This window comes from Pseudophryne corroboree, chromosome 5 (genome assembly GCF_028390025.1).
Source record: "Pseudophryne corroboree isolate aPseCor3 chromosome 5, aPseCor3.hap2, whole genome shotgun sequence".
NCBI lineage: Eukaryota > Metazoa > Chordata > Amphibia > Anura > Myobatrachidae > Pseudophryne > Pseudophryne corroboree.
The window spans coordinates 606,283,208-606,305,063 of NC_086448.1; the positions used below are offsets into that span (position 1 = coordinate 606,283,208).

Consider the following 21,856-nt stretch of genomic DNA (forward strand, 5'->3'; position numbering starts at 1 on the left):
GACTCACCTGTAGCTGGTGGCGGTGGCGGCGTGCACAGGCAGGGGATTGCGAATCTGGATGGATGGCGCCTCTCTCATGTTTGGGGGGAGCAAGCTGCCCCCTTGCCCCCCCCCCCTATTCCGACGCCCCTGGTTGTGACTAAGGGGTCTATTCATGAAGCAATGAAAATTGTGGAGAAGTGAGCCAGTGGAGAAGTTGCCCATGGCAACCAATCAGCATTGAAGTAACATTTATAACTTGCATGCTATACAATTGGACGGAAAAGCTGATTGGCTGCCATGGGCAACTTCTCCACAGGCTCACTTCTCCACTCTTTTCACTGCTTCATGAACAGACCCCTTAGATACATTTTCAGCAAAAAAGACGACCAGCACTAGAAGATGATCAGGCAACCTGGCACAGCAAAGATGTATGAGGACATATCTGTATAAAGTATGCAGATAAATGTCCAGTGATGGTGCTAGGTTTTGTTGCCTCTTCCCCATACTCCTGGACTTGCTTTATTGCTCTGCATAGGTGGGTACTTTAATTGTGGTGTGGTACCCACATCTGTCACGTATGACTGTGTTGGACTCTTTAGGTTGGAATCAGTGTAGGTTTAAGTGCAAGTACTTCAGATGAACACTGACTAGGTACAGACAAGGGTTAGACAGCAGGAGGTATATGTAATTGAGTCTAAGTTGCCGGAGGTGCGGGACTACGGTCGAGGTTGCCAGTATGATTAAAGCAGCAATCACAAGGCAAAACCAACCTGGTTTTGCCTTGTAAATCTTTGCCGCTTTAAAAATAAGGGCATTCTCGCCAAAGTCCTGTGCCTCCTCTAACTCAGACCATACTACATTTACCCACAGGACTTTGATACACATGGAGTTAATCAAACTGATGAGGCACAGGCAAGGATTAGACAGTAGGACTTCAGTACTGTTGATCTAAGAAACAAGGCAAGAGCAAGGGTTCATTGAATAAAGGGAACTTCAGAAGATAACTTGAACATCCTAACAGCATGCAGGCTTCTTACAATAATGAAGCACAGGAAGCTGGGCTAACTTCTCTTCAGCTGGGGACTGGCTGTCTGATGTCGGCAGCCAAAAGTTAGACATAGGAACAGTAGGGAGTGCGCATGTATTGTGTCTCCTTTGGTCTGGGGAGGAAAGTGGAGCCTCCCCCACACTATCTGATTGTAATGGCAGGTGCCGGCGACCTCACAGCTTAGACCAGGCAGTCTACCAGGATAGAAGGTGACCGAATGGCTGGCCCCAATGGTGCTCTTGCTACTGTGGTGAATGTGGCCAGTGCTGCTGTTGACAACATTGGGAAAACAGATATTCAGCTCAGGCAGGCTACCCTACTGCCGCATGTAATGGCTCACTGTGATCACTGGTCTTGTATATGTCTGAAGTATTACATACACTGCAATGTGTATGGTATAGACAGTAGAGATGAGCGGGTTCGGTTTCTTTGAATCCGAACCCGCACGAACTTCACTTTTTTTTCCACGGGTCCGAGCGACTCGGATCTTCCCGCCTTGCTCGGTTAACCCGAGCGCGCCCGAACGTCATCATGACGCTGTCGGATTCTCGCGAGGCTCGGATTCTATCGCGAGACTCGGATTCTATATAAGGAGCCGCGCGTCGCCGCCATTTTCACTCGTGCATTGAGATTGATAGGGAGAGGACGTGTCTGGCGTCCTCTCCATTAGAATAGAGATAGATAGATTAGATAGAGAGAGATTGTGCAGAGTCGCAGACAGAGTTAGTTTACCACAGTCAGTGACCAGTGCAGTTGCTAGTTAACTTTTATTTAATATAATATATCCGTTCACTTCTCTCTGCTATATCCGTTCTCTGCCTGAAAAAAAAAACGATACACAGCACAGTCAGTCACACAGTGTGACTCAGTCTGTGTGCACTCAGCTCAGCCCAGTGTGCTGCACAGTCATCAATGTATAAATTAAAAGCTTATAATTAATTGTGGGGGAGACTGGGGAGCACTGCAGGTTGTTAGCAGGAGCCAGGAGTACAATTATATTAATTAACAGTGCACACTTTTGCTGCAGGAGTGGTGACCAGTGCCTGACCACCAGTATAGTATTGTTGTATACTACTAATATCTCTTTAAATATCAACCAGTCTATATTAGCAGCAGACACAGTACAGTGCGGTAGTTCACGGCTGTGGCTACCTCTGTGTCGGCACACGGCAGGCAGTCCGTCCGACCAGAATTGTATTATTTATTATTATATACCTACCACCTAACCGTGGTTTTTTTTTCATTCTTTATACCGTCATAGTGTCATCCTAATTGTTACGAGTATACTACTATCTCTTTATCAACCAGTGTACAGTGCGGTAGTTCACGGCTGTGGCTACCTCTGTGTCGGCACACGGCAGGCAGTCCGTCCGACCAGAATTGTATTATTTATTATTATATACCTACCACCTAACCGTGGTTTTTTTTTCATTCTTTATACCGTCATAGTGTCATCCTAATTGTTACGAGTATACTACTATCTCTTTATCAACCAGTGTACAGTGCGGTAGTTCACGGCTGTGGCTACCTCTGTGTCGGCACACGGCAGGCAGTCCGTCCGACCAGAATTGTATTATTTATTATTATATACCTACCACCTAACCGTGGTTTTTTTTTCATTCTTTATACCGTCATAGTGTCATCCTAATTGTTACGAGTATACTACTATCTCTTTATCAACCAGTGTACAGTGCGGTAGTTCACGGCTGTGGCTACCTCTGTGTCGGCACACGGCAGGCAGTCCGTCCGACCAGAATTGTATTATTTATTATTATATACCTACCACCTAACCGTGGTTTTTTTTTCATTCTTTATACCGTCATAGTGTCATCCTAATTGTTACGAGTATACTACTATCTCTTTATCAACCAGTGTACAGTGCGGTAGTTCACGGCTGTGGCTACCTCTGTGTCGGCACACGGCAGGCAGTCCGTCCGACCAGAATTGTATTATTTATTATTATATACCTACCACCTAACCGTGGTTTTTTTTTCATTCTTTATACCGTCATAGTGTCATCCTAATTGTTACGAGTATACTACTATCTCTTTATCAACCAGTGTACAGTGCGGTAGTTCACGGCTGTGGCTACCTCTGTGTCGGCACACGGCAGGCAGTCCGTCCGACCAGAATTGTATTATTTATTATTATATACCTACCACCTAACCGTGGTTTTTTTTTCATTCTTTATACCGTCATAGTGTCATCCTAATTGTTACGAGTATACTACTATCTCTTTATCAACCAGTGTACAGTGCGGTAGTTCACGGCTGTGGCTACCTCTGTGTCGGCACACGGCAGGCAGTCCGTCCGACCAGAATTGTATTATTTATTATTATATACCTACCACCTAACCGTGGTTTTTTTTTCATTCTTTATACCGTCATAGTGTCATCCTAATTGTTACGAGTATACTACTATCTCTTTATCAACCAGTGTACAGTGCGGTAGTTCACGGCTGTGGCTACCTCTGTGTCGGCACACGGCAGGCAGTCCGTCCGACCAGAATTGTATTATTTATTATTATATACCTACCACCTAACCGTGGTTTTTTTTTCATTCTTTATACCGTCATAGTGTCATCCTAATTGTTACGAGTATACTACTATCTCTTTATCAACCAGTGTACAGTGCGGTAGTTCACGGCTGTGGCTACCTCTGTGTCGGCAGTCGGCAGGCAGTCCGTCCATCCATAATTGTATTATTATTATAATATATACCACCTAACCGTGGTTTTTTTTTCATTCTTTATACCGTCGTCATAGTGTCATACTAGTTGTTACGAGTATACTACTATCTCTTTATCAACCAGTGTACAGTGCGGTAGTTCACGGCTGTGGCTACCTCTGTGTCGGCAGTCGGCAGGCAGTCCGTCCATCCATAATTGTATTATTATTATAATATATACCACCTAACCGTGGTTTTTTTTTCATTCTTTATACCGTCGTCATAGTGTCATACTAGTTGTTACGAGTATACTACTATCTCTTTATCAACCAGTGTACAGTGCGGTAGTTCACGGCTGTGGCTACCTCTGTGTCGGCAGTCGGCAGGCAGTCCGTCCATCCATAATTGTATTATTATTATAATATATACCACCTAACCGTGGTTTTTTTTTCATTCTTTATACCGTCATAGTGTCATACTAGTTGTTACGAGTATACTACTATCTCTTTATCAACCAGTGTACAGTGCGGTAGTTCACGGCTGTGGCTACCTCTGTGTCGGCAGTCGGCAGGCAGTCCGTCCATCCATAATTGTATTATTATTATAATATATACCACCTAACCGTGGTTTTTTTTTCATTCTTTATACCGTCGTCATAGTGTCATACTAGTTGTTACGAGTATACTACTATCTCTTTATCAACCAGTGTACAGTGCGGTAGTTCACGGCTGTGGCTACCTCTGTGTCGGCAGTCGGCAGGCAGTCCGTCCATCCATAATTGTATTATTATTATAATATATACCACCTAACCGTGGTTTTTTTTTCATTCTTTATACCGTCATAGTGTCATACTAGTTGTTACGAGTATACTACTATCTCTTTATCAACCAGTGTACAGTGCGGTAGTTCACGGCTGTGGCTACCTCTGTGTCGGCAGTCGGCAGGCAGTCCGTCCATCCATAATTGTATTATTATTATAATATATACCACCTAACCGTGGTTTTTTTTTCATTCTTTATACCGTCGTCATAGTGTCATACTAGTTGTTACGAGTATACTACTATCTCTTTATCAACCAGTGTACAGTGCGGTAGTTCACGGCTGTGGCTACCTCTGTGTCGGCAGTCGGCAGGCAGTCCGTCCATCCATAATTGTATTATTATTATAATATATACCACCTAACCGTGGTTTTTTTTTCATTCTTTATACCGTCGTCATAGTGTCATACTAGTTGTTACGAGTATACTACTATCTCTTTATCAACCAGTGTACAGTGCGGTAGTTCACGGCTGTGGCTACCTCTGTGTCGGCACTCGGCAGCCCGTCCATAATTGTATATACCACCTAACCGTGGTTTTTTTTTCTTTCTTTATACATACATACTAGTTACGAGTATACTATCTCTTTATCAACCAGTCTATATATTAGCAGCAGACACAGTACAGTGCGGTAGTTCACGGCTGTGGCTACCTCTGTGTCGGCACTCGGCAGCCCGTCCATAATTGTATACTAGTATCCAATCCATCCATCTCCATTGTTTACCTGAGGTGCCTTTTAGTTGTGCCTATTAAAATATGGAGAACAAAAATGTTGAGGTTCCAAAATTAGGGAAAGATCAAGATCCACTTCCACCTCGTGCTGAAGCTGCTGCCACTAGTCATGGCCGAGACGATGAAATGCCAGCAACGTCGTCTGCCAAGGCCGATGCCCAATGTCATAGTACAGAGCATGTCAAATCCAAAACACCAAATATCAGTAAAAAGCCTCTTTTTTTCTTTGCGTCATGTGCTGTTTGGGGAGGGTTTTTTGGAAGGGACATCCTGCGTGACACTGCAGTGCCACTCCTAGATGGGCCCGGTGTTTGTGTCGGCCACTAGGGTCGCTAATCTTACTCACACAGCTACCTCATTGCGCCTCTTTTTTTCTTTGCGTCATGTGCTGTTTGGGGAGGGTTTTTTGGAAGGGCCATCCTGCGTGACACTGCAGTGCCACTCCTAGATGGGCCCGGTGTTTGTGTCGGCCACTAGGGTCGCTAATCTTACTCACACAGCTACCTCATTGCGCCTCTTTTTTTCTTTGCGTCATGTGCTGTTTGGGGAGGGTTTTTTGGAAGGGACATCCTGCGTGACACTGCAGTGCCACTCCTAGATGGGCCCGGTGTTTGTGTCGGCCACTAGGGTCGCTAATCTTACTCACACAGCTACCTCATTGCGCCTCTTTTTTTCTTTGCGTCATGTGCTGTTTGGGGAGGGTTTTTTGGAAGGGCCATCCTGCGTGACACTGCAGTGCCACTCCTAGATGGGCCCGGTGTTTGTGTCGGCCACTAGGGTCGCTAATCTTACTCACACAGCTACCTCATTGCGCCTCTTTTTTTCTTTGCGTCATGTGCTGTTTGGGGAGGGTTTTTTGGAAGGGACATCCTGCGTGACACTGCAGTGCCACTCCTAGATGGGCCCGGTGTTTGTGTCGGCCACTAGGGTCGCTTATCTTACTCACACAGCGACCTCGGTGCAAATTTTAGGACTAAAAATAATATTGTGAGGTGTGAGGTATTCAGAATAGACTGAAAATGAGTGTAAATTATGGTTTTTGAGGTTAATAATACTTTGGGATCAAAATGACCCCCAAATTCTATGATTTAAGCTGTTTTTTAGTGTTTTTGGAAAAAAACACCCGAATCCAAAACACACCCGAATCCGACAAAAAAAATTCGGTGAGGTTTTGCCAAAACGCGTTCGAACCCAAAACACGGCCGCGGAACCGAACCCAAAACCAAAACACAAAACCCGAAAAATTTCAGGCGCTCATCTCTAATAGACAGACTTGCTTGCTCCCTGCTAATTATGCTCCCTTTATGTGCTGGCCACACTCACTCTAGAAACGCCCCTCTAGAAATACTACGTCTGTCCCTTATTATATACATTATATATGTATATACAATTGCATCCTTTTTAATGAATTGTTCTATGCTTGCAATTTGGGACTCTGCAACTCTGCAACAGTCCCAATGTGTCTAAGGGGGTAATTCAGACCTTTTCACTAGGCTGCGTTTTCTCACAGCCTGCGATCAGGTCTGAACTGGCCATACGTATGCACCGCAATGCGCAGGCGCGATGGACCGCAGTAACGGGGATCAGTGCATAGCGACGTGATAGTGCGAAAAAAGTGATCACACGGGCGATCGCAAGGTGACTGACAGGAAGAGGGCGTTTGTGGGTGGCAACTGACCATTTTCAAGGAGTGTCTGGAAAAACGCAGGCGTGTCCAAGCGTTGGAAGGGAAGGTGTCTGACGTCAATTCCGGTCCCGGACAGGCTGATGTGATCACAGTGGCTAAGTCCTGTGCTGTGCAGAGACTGCACAAAATCAGTTTGTGCAGCTCTGCTACACATGTGATCGCACACTTACACAGCTAAAATACACTCCCCCAGTAGGCGGTGACTATCTGATCGCAGGGCTGCAAAAATCACTGCCCAGTGATCAGGTCTGAATTAGGCCCCAAGTTCAACTGAGTAGCTCCCTAATTTACGACACCTCTTGCATACAGTTTGGAATGGAAAGGAAACTGTCAATACTTCAGCTTTCTTATTTATTGGTTATACAGTGTGTATATTTGGTGTGGCATATGTGATGCAGATAGTTACAGACTGCTGAGCAGTAGTTCAGCTCTGTGATCCACTTTATATAATCATATTCTTCAACAAACTCACATCCATCAATGATCTATTAAATGTAAACATCTCAATCTCCTTGATATAACAGAGCCTTAGCTTATATGTTCTGACATGACATCTGCAGCAGCTCACCATACGTGGGACTCTCTCTTATACAAACTCCCAGACCCAGAGACAAACAAGGAAGTAAATTAAGCATCCTGCATCATCTATTCATTACCTTTCCCCTCCATGGAGTAGATTTATTAAAACTTCTAGTGTTGGTGTTGCCTATGGCAACCAATCATATTCTGTTTCATTTTCTAGGATGCAATATAGAAATGATAACTAGAATCTTATTGGTTGCTGTAGGCAACAACACCACTTTTAATTTTTTAGAAGCTTTAGAAAATCTCCCTTCTCTTCATTTGAAGTCCACAACATCTGTGACACTGTCATTTATCACACCAGTATCCCAATTCTTTGACAACTTTGCTGACTGGTTTACTTAGTTCCTATCTTTTGGTCTACCTAACCTCACCCTAGCTGATAGATATCAACATAATCAGTGACAACCTCGTTGAAGCAAAATTTCTATTGCTCTCCAGGTAAATATAATTCCCCACCAACTATGGTGAACATTCCCTAACTTCTCCTGTTTATGTTACAACTCTAGTTACTCAAACTTGAACTTCCTGCTCTCTGGCCTTCCTTTCTTTCAGCCCCTCTTGGGGTCTATTTACTTAGTATTGGAGAGAGGTAAAGTACCAACCAATCAGCTCCTAACTGCAGTGCTACAGGATGTGTTGAAAAATGTCAGAAGCTGGTTGATTGGTACTTTATTTCTCTCCACTTTGTCTCTCTCCAAAGCTTAGTACATAGACCCCTTTATGCTAAATACTCTTTACCCAGTCCACTTATATTCACAAAAAATACCAATCTGTCCTATAACTACTTTGACCTTATGCCTTTCTGCAACACACTCTGCAGCTCCAGTCACAACAGACAATATCTGGCAATACATATCTCAACCATAGTAACTATCTAAACAGAATTACGGTGCAGTCACAGGAAGGTTATAGTTAGGTACTGGGGAGGGGGTTTGGGTTAGGCACTTGGAAGGGGAGGTTAGGGTGAGGCACCAAGCAAGGAGGGTTAGGTTTAGGAGGTGGGGAAGGGAGGGTTAGGATTAGGCACCACCAGGGAGGGTGAGGCACCACCAGGGAGGGTTAGGGTAGGGAACGGGGCAGGGTTAGAGTACTTTTAGAGGGGCCTTCGGGAATCTGATGGCCAGGATTCTGGCAGCCGGCATCCCATCCATTGGGATATCATACTGAATCATCACTGCCCTTTCAATTGCCAAGTAAACATAATTTATATTTACCAAACCTAAAGAAACCAAACTCCAAACTAGTTTATCTCACACTTTGTCTCCTCTCAATATCTTCTCCATTGTTTACAAATAAGCATCTGCCACTAATATTCCACTGAGACAGGACTTACAATATGAGAGATCATCTACTTACAGCCCAGTCTGGGGTTATTTTGCTGTACTTAATTGTTGATCACCTCTACCTGACACACCCTTCACTCCATGCTCCTTCATGACACAGCGCTTTTCTAGTGAGTCTCTTAAGGCAGCTACAGTGATGTTGCTTCTGCTCTGTTCTCAGATACAGTATCTCTATTTCTTATTGCCTCCATTTTTTAAATACTGCAATAATATTCCCTTCTCATGCCCACAAAGCAAAAATACGTCGTCATCATCATCATCATCTCTGTTTGATTACTGCAATTGCCTTCTATCTGCCAACCCCCCTCACCATCTATCCCAGCTTCCGTCAGTACTAAATTATGCAACAAGATTGATCTTTCTCTCTAACTGCTCAACATCCCATCTACCTATCTGCAAATCTATATACTTTACTACTTCTCCATATCTCCAGAATGAAATTCAAATGACTGATCCACATATAAAACTATGACCAACAACACCCATTCACCTAAAATCTCATCTTGAAATATTCTGCCTTACACCCTCTTGGATCTAACTCTTACCATTGCCTCCCCTCAGATAACTAACTACCTGACATCAGATCAGACTCTCTAAGATTTCAAATCTTTAAACATTTTCTGAAACCCCATTGCTTTATTAGAGCTTAGCACATATATACAACTCACACTGCTACTATCCCAGCTATTCCAAACTCTATCTAGATTTTCATGACTCCTGAGTACTCTTTGTTTCCATTTATTTTGTCAACCTTATACAGTATGTATAAGTTTAAAAATAATTTCGACGTTACACCGACGTTAAACCGAAGGAAAACAGAAGGACAACAATCATTCCACAATCTGGGCCACTAAAGGACAGCTTTCAAACAAATGTGAGTCCAATTCCTCTACACATCAAACTACTCCAGCCTGAGTAAACCATACTTATAACTTAAGTCTGTGATAGGAACGCTGCTAGACCTTTCCACTTCATCCGCAACTACTCAAATTTATGTCTGTAGCTTACCAAAACCAACTGAATTCTCACCTGTACCAATGTTATCTGTCTCTTTACACTATGAAAAGACATCCACAAACTGCTCACTACAGCTCTCTCTTATGCGAACTCATGTATGTTTTTTGATGTAATGATTGGCTTGTAATTGGCATTGCATGTGTGGGGAAGTTGCACAGTGAAACATAGTTTCTTATTGCATACTCTCTGGTGTTTACCTCCTTTGATCATTTGGTCATTGTGGTCAGGTGTACTATATCTTTACATTTAGGGAGGTGTATTCATGGTGTAAAGGACACAGTGTGATTCCTGATTAGTAAAAAAAAAAATATATATATATATATATATATATCAAACACTGAGCAACATCCCCAAACAGGTAATTTCAACTTTAAACTTGTCATTTATTTTGTACAGTCTGGACATGGCTACTAATAACAAATGCACAGACAAAATTCTTAAAGCTATGTGTGCAAATGCTAGGAGCTTAGGAGACAAAATTCCAGAGCTAATTGCGATAATGACAAGGGATAACTTGGATTTTGTGGCAATTACAGAGTCATGGTGCAATGAAAATCAAGACTGGGACATAGCTATACCAGAATACAATTTATTTAGGAAGGATAGAATAGGAAGAATAAGAGGAGGGGTAGCAATGTATGTGAAAAAAAGCATAAATGCTACTTTAATACAAAATATTGAAGACACAACTGAGGCCCTTTGGGTCACCATAGAAACCAGGGAGAAGGATGTTATTCGCATTGGGGTGATCTATAGACCACCAGGCCAGGGGCAGGATTTGGACAAGAACTTATTGTTGGACATCACTAAAATGGCTTTAAAGGGAAACGTCATAATCATGGGAGACTTTAATTTACCTGATGTAAATTGGGAGGGGTCTTTTGCAAGTTCAGCTACAAGTGGCAAATTTCTACATTCCTTACAGGGAGCATCTCTCAAGCAATTGGTGACAGAGCCCACTCGCAAAGATTCAATATTAGATTTAATTCTTACAAATGGTGATAGGATATCCAACATATATGTGGGTGAGCACCTGGGATCCAGTGATCATCAAGCAGTATGGTTTAGTATAAAGACAGGATCCAACTCCTGTCACACAAAAACAAAGGTGTTGGATTTTAGAAATGCTGACTTTGCAAAAATGGGGAGATGTTTAAGTGATTCATTGGCGGACTGGTGGAACTTGGAAGGAGTGCAGAAGAGGTGGGAAAAACTGAAAAGTGCAATACTAAGTGCAACTGATCTTTGTATCAAAAGGGTTAGGAAAAGCACCAGGAAAAGGAAGCCAGTGTGGTTCACAAAAGAAGTATCAACTAGTGTGAAAGCAAAAAAGATGGCTTTTAGGAAATACAAACAGACTCAAAATAATAATGACAAAGAGGTGTATCTTGACAGACGGAAGGATGCTAAGAAAGTGATCAGACGTGCAAAGGCAGAAGCTGAGGAGAAAATGGCCCAGTCAGTAGATAAAGGGGGCAAAACTTTTTTTAAGTATATAAGTGAAAGGAGAAAATCAAATGGAGGAATAATAAGACTTAAGACAGAAAGTGAGCATTTGGTGGAGGGAGACAAGGCAATAGCAGATCACCTAAATAATTATTTTTGCTCAGTATTTACTACAGAAGAAGGGATGGGGCCACAGTTAAGTTGCAAGGACATGCATAAAAATAAGGTAGATGAAAGTACATTTACAGAGGAGAAGGTCCTAACAGATCTTTCACAACTAAAAGTGGATAAATCAATGGGACCAGATGGGATATACCCAAGGATACTCAAAGAGCTAAAAGATGTGCTGGTTACACCTTTAACAGAATTATTTAACCAGTCACTAAATACAGGTGCTATTCCAGAGGACTGGAAAAGAGCAAATGTAGTTCCACTGCACAAAAGTGGAAGCAAGGAAGAAGCAAGTAACTACAGACCAGTAAGCCTTACATCAGTAGTAGGGAAAGTAATGGAAAAACTATTAAAATAAAGAGTTGTGGAATATCTTAAATCAAACCACTTACAGGATCCAAAACAGCATGGATTTACTGGTGGGAGATCATGCCAAACAAATCTTATTGACTTTTTTGACTCTGTGACGAAAATAATAGATCAAGGGGGAGCTGTAGATGTAGCATATCTAGACTTTAGTAAGGCATTTGACATTGTCCCACATCGCAGACTGCTAAATAAACTTGAAAGCGTTGGGGTGGATTATAAAACAGTTAAATGGATAAGAACCTGGTTGCAGGATAGGAAACAGACAGTTGTAGTTAATGGAGTGCAATCTATGGAGGGAAATGTTACCAGTGGAGTACCCCAGGGATCTGTACTTGGTCAAGTTCTCTTTAATATCTTTGTTGGTGACATCGCAGATGGTATTGAAGGGAAGGTATGCCTTTTTGCAGATGATACAAAGATATGCAACAGGGTAGACACACCGGGAGGGGTAAAACAAATGATTGATGACCTAGGTAGGCTTGAGAAATGGTCAAGAACATGGCAACTACAGTTTAATGCTAAAAAATGCAAAATCATGCACTTGGGTCTCAAAAACCCAAAGGCTAAATATAGTATCAAGGGTACTATAAGGGAAACTACTGAGGAGGAAAGGGATTTAGGAGTCACTATTTCAAGTGACTTGAAGGCAGGAAAGCAATGCAACAAAGCAATGAGAAAGGCAAGTCAGATGCTTGGTTGCATAGGGAGAGGAATCAGTAGTAGGGTTGAGATTGCCTAAAGGATAAAAAAAGGGGCTGACTAGATCGGCCAAGTGGTTCTTATCTGCCGTCAAATTCTATGTTTCTATGTTTCTATGTCCCCATTTTATGTATGTAATGATTTTTACACTGTCCCTTGCTGTGGTGCCTTACAAATCAATAGCAACAACAATAGCAATATCCATAGCCATTTAGGACTGTCTCTTTGTCTGATACCAGGGGAAAAAATACTAATTTTAAACAAAGTGACGCATACTGTACTATCATTCATTGACTAAAGCTGAAATATTTCACATAACATTTGAGAATTGTGATCTCAAATGGCATGACCCACTGTAAGTGCTTCATAAGTACATTTATTAAATTACATTACCTAGCTGCAATACATGTTTATTTCTAATTCACGTTACAGGATACTTGTTGTTTAACAATAAACATTGCATTTAAGAAATCTATTTTCAGATATATCCATCCTAGTAGCCATCATTTAATATGTTTAATATGAATGTCATGACTGCGTTATGTCTTATTTCGAAGAATTATACTCCATGTTTGCATGGCATTTCCCTGTATTCATTCTTGTTTGAATGTCTATTTGTTTTGCAGAGAGGAAAAATAAGAAAAATATTACAAATTACATAAAAACCTTGTTACCTAACACATTCTTTGTAAATGTAGCAAATATGTAAATTTTTTAAAGTTAGCAGTAAAGCAGGGGTTGGTATCGATATACTGGCGCCTGTCTTCCCGGCGGTCAGAATCCCAACTGCGGGATGCTGGCAGCGGGGCGAGAGCAAAAGAGCCCCTTGCGGGCACGGTGGAGTGCTATGTGCTTCACGCTACTTATTCTCCCTCCAGGGGTGTCGTGGACACCCCTAGAGGGAGAATAGGTGTCGGTATCCCGGTGGTCGGGATCCTGGTGCTGGTATGCTTAGCGCCGGGATCTAGACAGCCAGGATATTGAATGCATCCCGTAAAGCAGACAGTTGTTGAGTGTTGTTTCTCTATGTGGCGTTATTCTCTCATAGTGAAAAGCCTGAGTTTATGTGATTGGTTTATTAGTCTTATAGGTAGCAGACTGATCAGTTTGAAGATAGGTACATTTATAAACAAGGTTAGGGCCAGCAGTTTTAATATCCAGGATAAACTACAAGAAGACATGCAGAGTTGCAATGCAAGTCGGCTACAGATGTGGACTTATTGCATGCTCAAAAATATTCAGATGTGGGCTTATTGCATGCTCTATTCAGAGTTGGCCTTATCTTTGCGACCACCCTACCCCTATCCATCCACTTGCAAAAGCAGCTGACACCACTATCAGTGCACATTTGTGCCAGCCCTACTCCTGGTGCAAAAGAGCCAAGTGATAAAAGACAAATCTCTCATTTTTAAATAATCTGCAGATTTTACTATGTGCTTTAGACACGCCCTCAGAACCAGGCCCATCTTAACAGCTTTGTAGGTCCTGGGGAAATAAATACACTGGGGCCTTTACCCACCCATGGAAACCAATTAAAAAATATCATAACTTACCCCTCCTGCAGTCCAGCACCATCTCTCCACATGCTGACATACAGTGACTGGCTGTCAGCACTCTGATTGGTGGATAGCTCCAGCCATCCACCAATCAGCATGCTGACAGCCAGGGGCGTAGACAGAACTTTGTGGGCCCCATAGCAACATTTTGAAGGGGTCCCTCCCCATCCCAATGTTTTTAAAGAGACACTTCTCTGCAGCAGTTGTTAATTTTATCCCCTATAATAGTGCCCTAGTTAATTTTTTGAACCATAGCAGAGCCTTATTTAATGGTATGCCCCATAGTAGTGCCCTAGTTTCTTTTATGAATCGTAGTAGTGCTTAAGTTCACCCTACTGTATGTCACTTTCCAGTACACATTATGCCGCACAGTACCCTTAATTCACATTATGATATATAGTGCTTCCCGTTCATATTGTGCCTCATTACAGTGCCCCGTTTATATTATATAATATAAAAAAAATGCCCTCCAGTTCGTTATATACCATTCTACAATAAGCAAGTCCAGGGGCATACCTAGATATATTGCAGGCCCCAAGGAAATAGTTTGAAAGGACTCCTATGTACCACCCAATGGCAAATAAATTATATAACACATGTAGCTCTGGGCACCATAGCAGCTGCACTGCCTGCATCTATGGTAGCTACACCCTTGCTGACAGCCCCTCACTGTGGCCACCACCCACCCCTGCTCAGAGGCCCCTATAATTGTGGGACCCTGGGCAGCTACCCAGTGTGCCTATACGTTAAGATGGCCCTGCTCAGATCACTTATCCTGTGTGTGAACATCCAGTTACCGCCCTGCTACCCCCACTTAGCTGCACGTGGAGATGCAGCTGAGTTGCGTACAACTCTAAATAGTTGCAAATAGTTGCATATGTTTGGCCACACAGCATGAAAAAGGGCAAGGTCCATTCATTATACAGGCCATTATTAATTAGAAGACAGTGCCCAGATATCTTTATTTATTTATTTATTGTGCCAAGAAGGAAGCTACTTAAACATGAGATTACACTGGCTGCAGATTCCAATGTACACTATAAGTAGTTTGCTTTCTGGCAATATTAACATGCCAAAGAGCAAGAAAATGCCTGCTAGTAATCATAACATATAATGGCTTCTATCTGCTCTTTTGGGAAGCAGCATAGCCAGCCCTGACCAGTCAAGTTAGCAAAAGACAGTAGGACTGCTTTGCATGGTGGCCACCAGACTGGAGGTCTTTTTAACATACTACTCATGACATTGAAGGTTTGCTTTAGATACTATTCACGCAATTGCACAATTTGTTTCTATACTAGTAATAGATTGAATGTCTGAATCTATTTCTGTTATAGCCACCTATTCTATTTATACCAACTGGTCTGCTTAGAATTTTAGCCATCAGTTTGTATTGTACACTTTGTACCAGATTGGATTCTACTTTGTAACTATCCACCATAATGTCTTCTACTTTCTATACTAACCAACAGAATTGTTTTTTTTAAATTCACTTGTATGATAGACACTAGAATGAATTTTGCATTGTGCATTATGGGGGCACAAAAGTAAGAATAGCTGGAGAAACACTGCACTCTGTGGACTCTCTTTACAACAAAATGTGATTTTATTGGAATATAAAAAGAAGTGCTGGTTGTGATTCTTGCTTTCTGTTCAGATACACAGCTAGAGTGACAGACGGATACAGACAGAAAGGCAGATAGAAAGAGAGGGATCGATAGAGGGGAACACAGAATAGCGTGAAAAAGCTGTATACAGTTCTAAGCACAAGAGGCCCCATCCTTCCTCTGTCATGAATACCATGCTGTCTAAGGGTGGCTACTCACATGAACGACGGCCAGTCGCCCCAATGATCGGGCCTAAGGGACTGATTCAGACCTGATCGCTAGGTTGCGTTTTCTCACAGCCTGCTATCAGATCTGAACTGCGCATGCGTATGCACCACAATGCGCAGGCGCGACGGACCGCAGCAACGGGGATCGCCAGCCAACGATGGGATGGTGCAAAAACGCACCGGCTATCGCAAGGAGATTGACAGGAAGAGGGCGTTTGTGGGTGGCAACCGACCATTTTGTAGGAGTGTCCGGGAAACCACAGGAGTGACCAGGCGTTTTGAAGACGGGTTTCTGACGTCAGCTCCGGCCCTGATCATCGCAGCGGCTGAGTAAGTCCTTGGCAGTGCAGAGACTGCACAAACTTATGTTTGTGCAGCTCTGCAGCAAAAACGATCACACACGTGCACACATACCCTAGCAATCAGGTCTGAATTACCCCCTAAGTCCCTTTGGCCCAGTCCATGCCCAATTGCCCATACACACCAGGAAGGTTTAATGAAGGACGGAACTGTCTCTGTTCCATCCTTCATTAATATGCAATGGGTTGCAGGGGATATATATTAGAGATGAGCGCCTGAAATTTTTCGGGTTTTGTGTTTTGGTTTTGGGTTCGGTTCCGCGGCCGTGTTTTGGGTTCGAACGCGTTTTGGCAAAACCTCACCGAATTATTTTTGTCGGATTCGGGTGTGTTTTGGATTCGGGTGTTTTTTTCCAAAAACACTAAAAAACAGCTTAAATCATAGAATTTGGGGTTCATTTTGATCCCAAAGTATTATTAACCTCAAAAACCATAATTTACACTCATTTTCAGTCTATTCTGAATACCTCACACCTCACAATATTATTTTTAGTCCTAAAATTTGCACCGAGGTCACTGTGTGAGTAAGATAAGCGACCCTAGTGGCCGACACAAACACCGGGCCCATCTAGGAGTGGCACTGCAGTGTCACGCAGGATGTCCCTTCCAAAAAACCCTCCCCAAACAGCACATGACGCAAAGAAAAAAAGAGGCGCAATGAGGTAGCTGTGTGAGTAAGATTAGCGACCCTAGTGGCCGACACAAACACCGGGCCCATCTAGGAGTGGCACTGCAGTGTCACGCAGGATGACCCTTCCAAAAAACCCTCCCCAAACAGCACATGACGCAAAGAAAAAAAGAGGCGCAATGAGGTAGCTGACTGTGTGAGTAAGATTAGCGACCCTAGTGGCCGACACAAACACCGGGCCCATCTAGGAGTGGCACTGCAGTGTCACGCAGGATGGCCCTTCCAAAAAACCCTCCCCAAACAGCACATGACGCAAAGAAAAAAAGAGGCGCAATGAGGTAGCTGACTGTGTGAGTAAGATTAGCGACCCTAGTGGCCGACACAAACACCGGGCCCATCTAGGAGTGGCACTGCAGTGTCACGCAGGATGTCCCTTCCAAAAAACCCTCCCCAAACAGCACATGACGCAAAGAAAAAAAGAGGCGCAATGAGGTAGCTGTGTGAGTAAGATTAGCGACCCTAGTGGCCGACACAAACACCGGGCCCATCTAGGAGTGGCACTGCAGTGTCACGCAGGATGTCCCTTCCAAAAAACCCTCCCCAAACAGCACATGACGCAAAGAAAAAAAGAGGCGCAATGAGGTAGCTGACTGTGTGAGTAAGATTAGCGACCCTAGTGGCCGACACAAACACCGGGCCCATTTAGGAGTGGCACTGCAGTGTCACGCAGGATGTCCCTTCCAAAAAACCCTCCCCAATCAGCACATGATGCAAAGAAAAAGAAAAGAAAAAAGAGGTGCAAGATGGAATTATCCTTGGGCCCTCCCACCCACCCTTATGTTGTATAAACAAAACAGGACATGCACACTTTAACCAACCCATCATTTCAGTGACAGGGTCTGCCACACGACTGTGACTGATATGACGGGTTGGTTTGGACCCCCCCCCAAAAAAGAAGCAATTAATCTCTCCTTGCACAAACTGGCTCTACAGAGGCAAGATGTCCACCTCATCTTCACCCTCCGATATATCACCGTGTACATCCCCCTCCTCACAGATTATCAATTCGTCCCCACTGGAATCCACCATCTCAGCTCCCTGTGTACTTTGTGGAGGCAATTGCTGCTGGTCAATGTCTCCGCGGAGGAATTGATTATAATTCATTTTAATGAACATCATCTTCTCCACATTTTCTGGATGTAACCTCGTACGCCGATTGCTGACAAGGTGAGCGGCGGCACTAAACACTCTTTCGGAGTACACACTTGTGGGAGGGCAACTTAGGTAGAATAAAGCCAGTTTGTGCAAGGGCCTCCAAATTGCCTCTTTTTCCTGCCAGTATAAGTACGGACTGTGTGACGTGCCTTCTTGGATGCGGTCACTCATATAATCCTCCACCATTCTATCAATGTTGAGAGAATCATATGCAGTGACAGTAGACGACATGTCCGTAATCGTTGTCAGGTCCTTCAGTCCGGACCAGATGTCAGCATCAGCAGTCGCTCCAGACTGCCCTGCATCACCGCCAGCGGGTGGGCTCGGAATTCTGAGCCTTTTCCTCGCACCCCCAGTTGCGGGAGAATGTGAAGGAGGAGATGTTGACAGGTCGCGTTCCGCTTGACTTGACAATTTTGTCACCAGCAGGTCTTTCAACCCCAGCAGACCTGTGTCTGCCGGAAAGAGAGATCCAAGGTAGGCTTTAAATCTAGGATCGAGCACGGTGGCCAAAATGTAGTGCTCTGATTTCAACAGATTGACCACCCGTGAATCCTTGTTAAGCGAATTAAGGGCTGCATCCACAAGTCCCACATGCCTAGCGGAATCGCTCCCTTTTAGCTCCTTCTTCAATGCCTCCAGCTTCTTCTGCAAAAGCCTGATGAGGGGAATGACCTGACTCAGGCTGGCAGTGTCTGAACTGACTTCACGTGTGGCAAGTTCAAAGGGCATCAGAACCTTGCACAACGTTGAAATCATTCTCCACTGCACTTGAGACAGGTGCATTCCATCTCCTATATCGTGCTCAATTGTATAGGCTTGAATGGCCTTTTGCTGCTCCTCCAACCTCTGAAGCATATAGAGGGTTGAATTCCACCTCGTTACCACTTCTTGCTTCAGATGATGGCAGGGCAGGTTCAGTAGTTTTTGGTGGTGCTCCAGTCTTCTGTACGTGGTGCCTGTACGCCGAAAGTGTCCCGCAATTTTTCTGGCCACCGACAGCATCTCTTGCACGCCCCTGTCGTTTTTTAAAAAATTCTGCACCACCAAATTCAAGGTATGTGCAAAACATGGGACGTGCTGGAATTTGCCCATATTTAATGCACACACAATATTGCTGGCGTTGTCCGATGCCACAAATCCACAGGAGAGTCCAATTGGGGTAAGCCATTCCGCGATGATCTTCCTCAGTTGCCGTAAGAGGTTTTCAGCTGTGTGCGTATTCTGGAAAGCGGTGATACAAAGCGTAGCCTGCCTAGGAAAGAGTTGGCGTTTGCGAGATGCTGCTACTGGTGCCGCCGCTGCTGTTCTTGCAGCGGGAGTCCATACATCTACCCAGTGGGCTGTCACAGTCATATAGTCCTGACCCTGCCCTGCTCCACTTGTCCACATGTCCGTGGTTAAGTGGACATTGGGTACAACTGCATTTTTTAGGAGACTGGTGAGTCTTTTTCTGACGTCCGTGTACATTCTCGGTATCGCCTGCCTAGAGAAGTGGAACCTAGATGGTATTTGGTAACGGGGGCACACTGCCTCAATAAATTGTCTAGTTCCCTGTGAACTAACGGCGGATACCGGACGCACGTCTAACACCAACATAGTTGTCAAGGACTCAGTTATCCGCTTTGCAGTAGGATGACTGCTGTGATATTTCATCTTCCTCGCAAAGGACTGTTGAACAGTCAATTGCTTACTGGAAGTAGTACAAGTGGGCTTACGACTTCCCCTCTGGGATGACCATCGACTCCCAGCGGCAACAACAGCAGCGCCAGCAGCAGTAGGCGTTACACGCAAGGATGCATCGGAGGAATCCCAGGCAGGAGAGGACTCGTCAGACTTGCCAGTGACATGGCCTGCAGGACTATTGGCATTCCTGGGGAAGGAGGAAATTGACACTGAGGGAGTTGGTGGGGTGGTTTGCGTGAGCTTGGTTACAAGAGGAAGGGATTTACTGGTCAGTGGACTGCTTCCGCTGTCACCCAAAGTTTTTGAACTTGTCACTGACTTATTATGAATGCGCTGCAGGTGACGTATAAGGGAGGATGTTCCGAGGTGGTTAACGTCCTTACCCCTACTTATTACAGCTTGACAAAGGGAACACACGGCTTGACACCTGTTGTCCGCATTTCTGGTGAAATACCTCCACACCGAAGAGCTGATTTTTTTGGTATTTTCACCTGGCATGTCAACGGCCATATTCCTCCCACGGACAACAGGTGTCTCCCCGGGTGCCTGACTTAAACAAACCACCTCACCATCAGAATCCTCCTGGTCAATTTCCTCCCCAGCGCCAGCAACACCCATATCCTCCTCATCCTGGTGTACTTCAACACTGACATCTTCAATCTGACTATCAGGAACTGGACTGCGGGTGCTCCTTCCAGCACTTGCAGGGGGCGTGCAAATGGTGGAAGGCGCATGCTCTTCACGTCCAGTGTTGGGAAGGTCAGGCATCGCAACCGACACAATTGGACTCTCCTTGTGGATTTGGGATTTCAAAGAACGCACAGTTCTTTGCGGTGCTTTTGCCAGCTTGAGTCTTTTCAGTTTTCTAGCGAGAGGCTGAGTGCTTCCATCCTCATGTGAAGCTGAACCACTAGCCATGAACATAGGCCAGGGCCTCAGCCGTTCCTTGCCACTCCGTGTGGTAAATGGCATATTGGCAAGTTTACGCTTCTCCTCCGACAATTTTATTTTAGGTTTTGGAGTCCTTTTTTTACTGATATTTGGTGTTTTGGTTTTGACATGCTCTGTACTATGCCATTGGGCATCGGCCTTGGCAGACGACGTTGCTGGCATTTCATCGTCTCGGCCATGACTAGTGGCAGCAGCTTCAGCACGAGGTGGAAGTGGATCTTGATCTTTCCCTAATTTTGGAACCTCAACATTTTTGTTCTCCATATTTTAATAGGCACAACTAAAAGGCACCTCAGGTAAACAATGCAGATGGATGGATTGGATACTAGTATACAATTATGGACGGGCTGCCGAGTGCCGACACAGAGGTAGCCACAGCCGTGAACTACCGCACTGTACTGTGTCTGCTGCTAATATATAGACTGGTTGATAAAGAGATAGTATACTCGTAACTAGTATGTATGTATAAAGAAAGAAAAAAAAACCACGGTTAGGTCACTGGTATATACAATTATGGACGGGCTGCCGAGTGCCGACACAGAGGTAGCCACAGCCGTGAACTACCGCACTGTACTGTGTCTGCTGCTAATATATAGACTGGTTGATAAAGAGATAGTATACTCGTAACTAGTATGTATGTATAAAGAAAGAAAAAAAAACCACGGTTAGGTCACTGGTATATACAATTATGGACGGGCTGCCGAGTGCCGACACAGAGGTAGCCACAGCCGTGAACTACCGCACTGTACTGTGTCTGCTGCTAATATATAGACTGGTTGATAAAGAGATAGTATACTCGTAACTAGTATGTATGTATAAAGAAAGAAAAAAAAACCACGGTTAGGTGGTATATACAATTATGGACGGGCTGCCGAGTGCCGACACAGAGGTAGCCACAGCCGTGAACTACCGCACTGTACTGTGTCTGCTGCTAATATATAGACTGGTTGATAAAGAGATAGTATACTCGTAACTAGTATGTATGTATAAAGAAAGAAAAAAAAACCACGGTTAGGTCACTGGTATATACAATTATGGACGGGCTGCCGAGTGCCGACACAGAGGT

At 44.1% G+C, this 21,856-nt stretch overlaps 1 protein-coding gene across 6 annotated transcripts in view; it reads left to right on the top strand.

Annotated features, from left to right (window-relative positions):
* The window catches only part of PIEZO2 (piezo type mechanosensitive ion channel component 2), a 648,659-nt gene that overhangs the window by 289,125 nt on the left and 337,678 nt on the right, over positions 1-21,856 (top strand). The gene's annotated exons all lie outside the window — the stretch shown is intronic.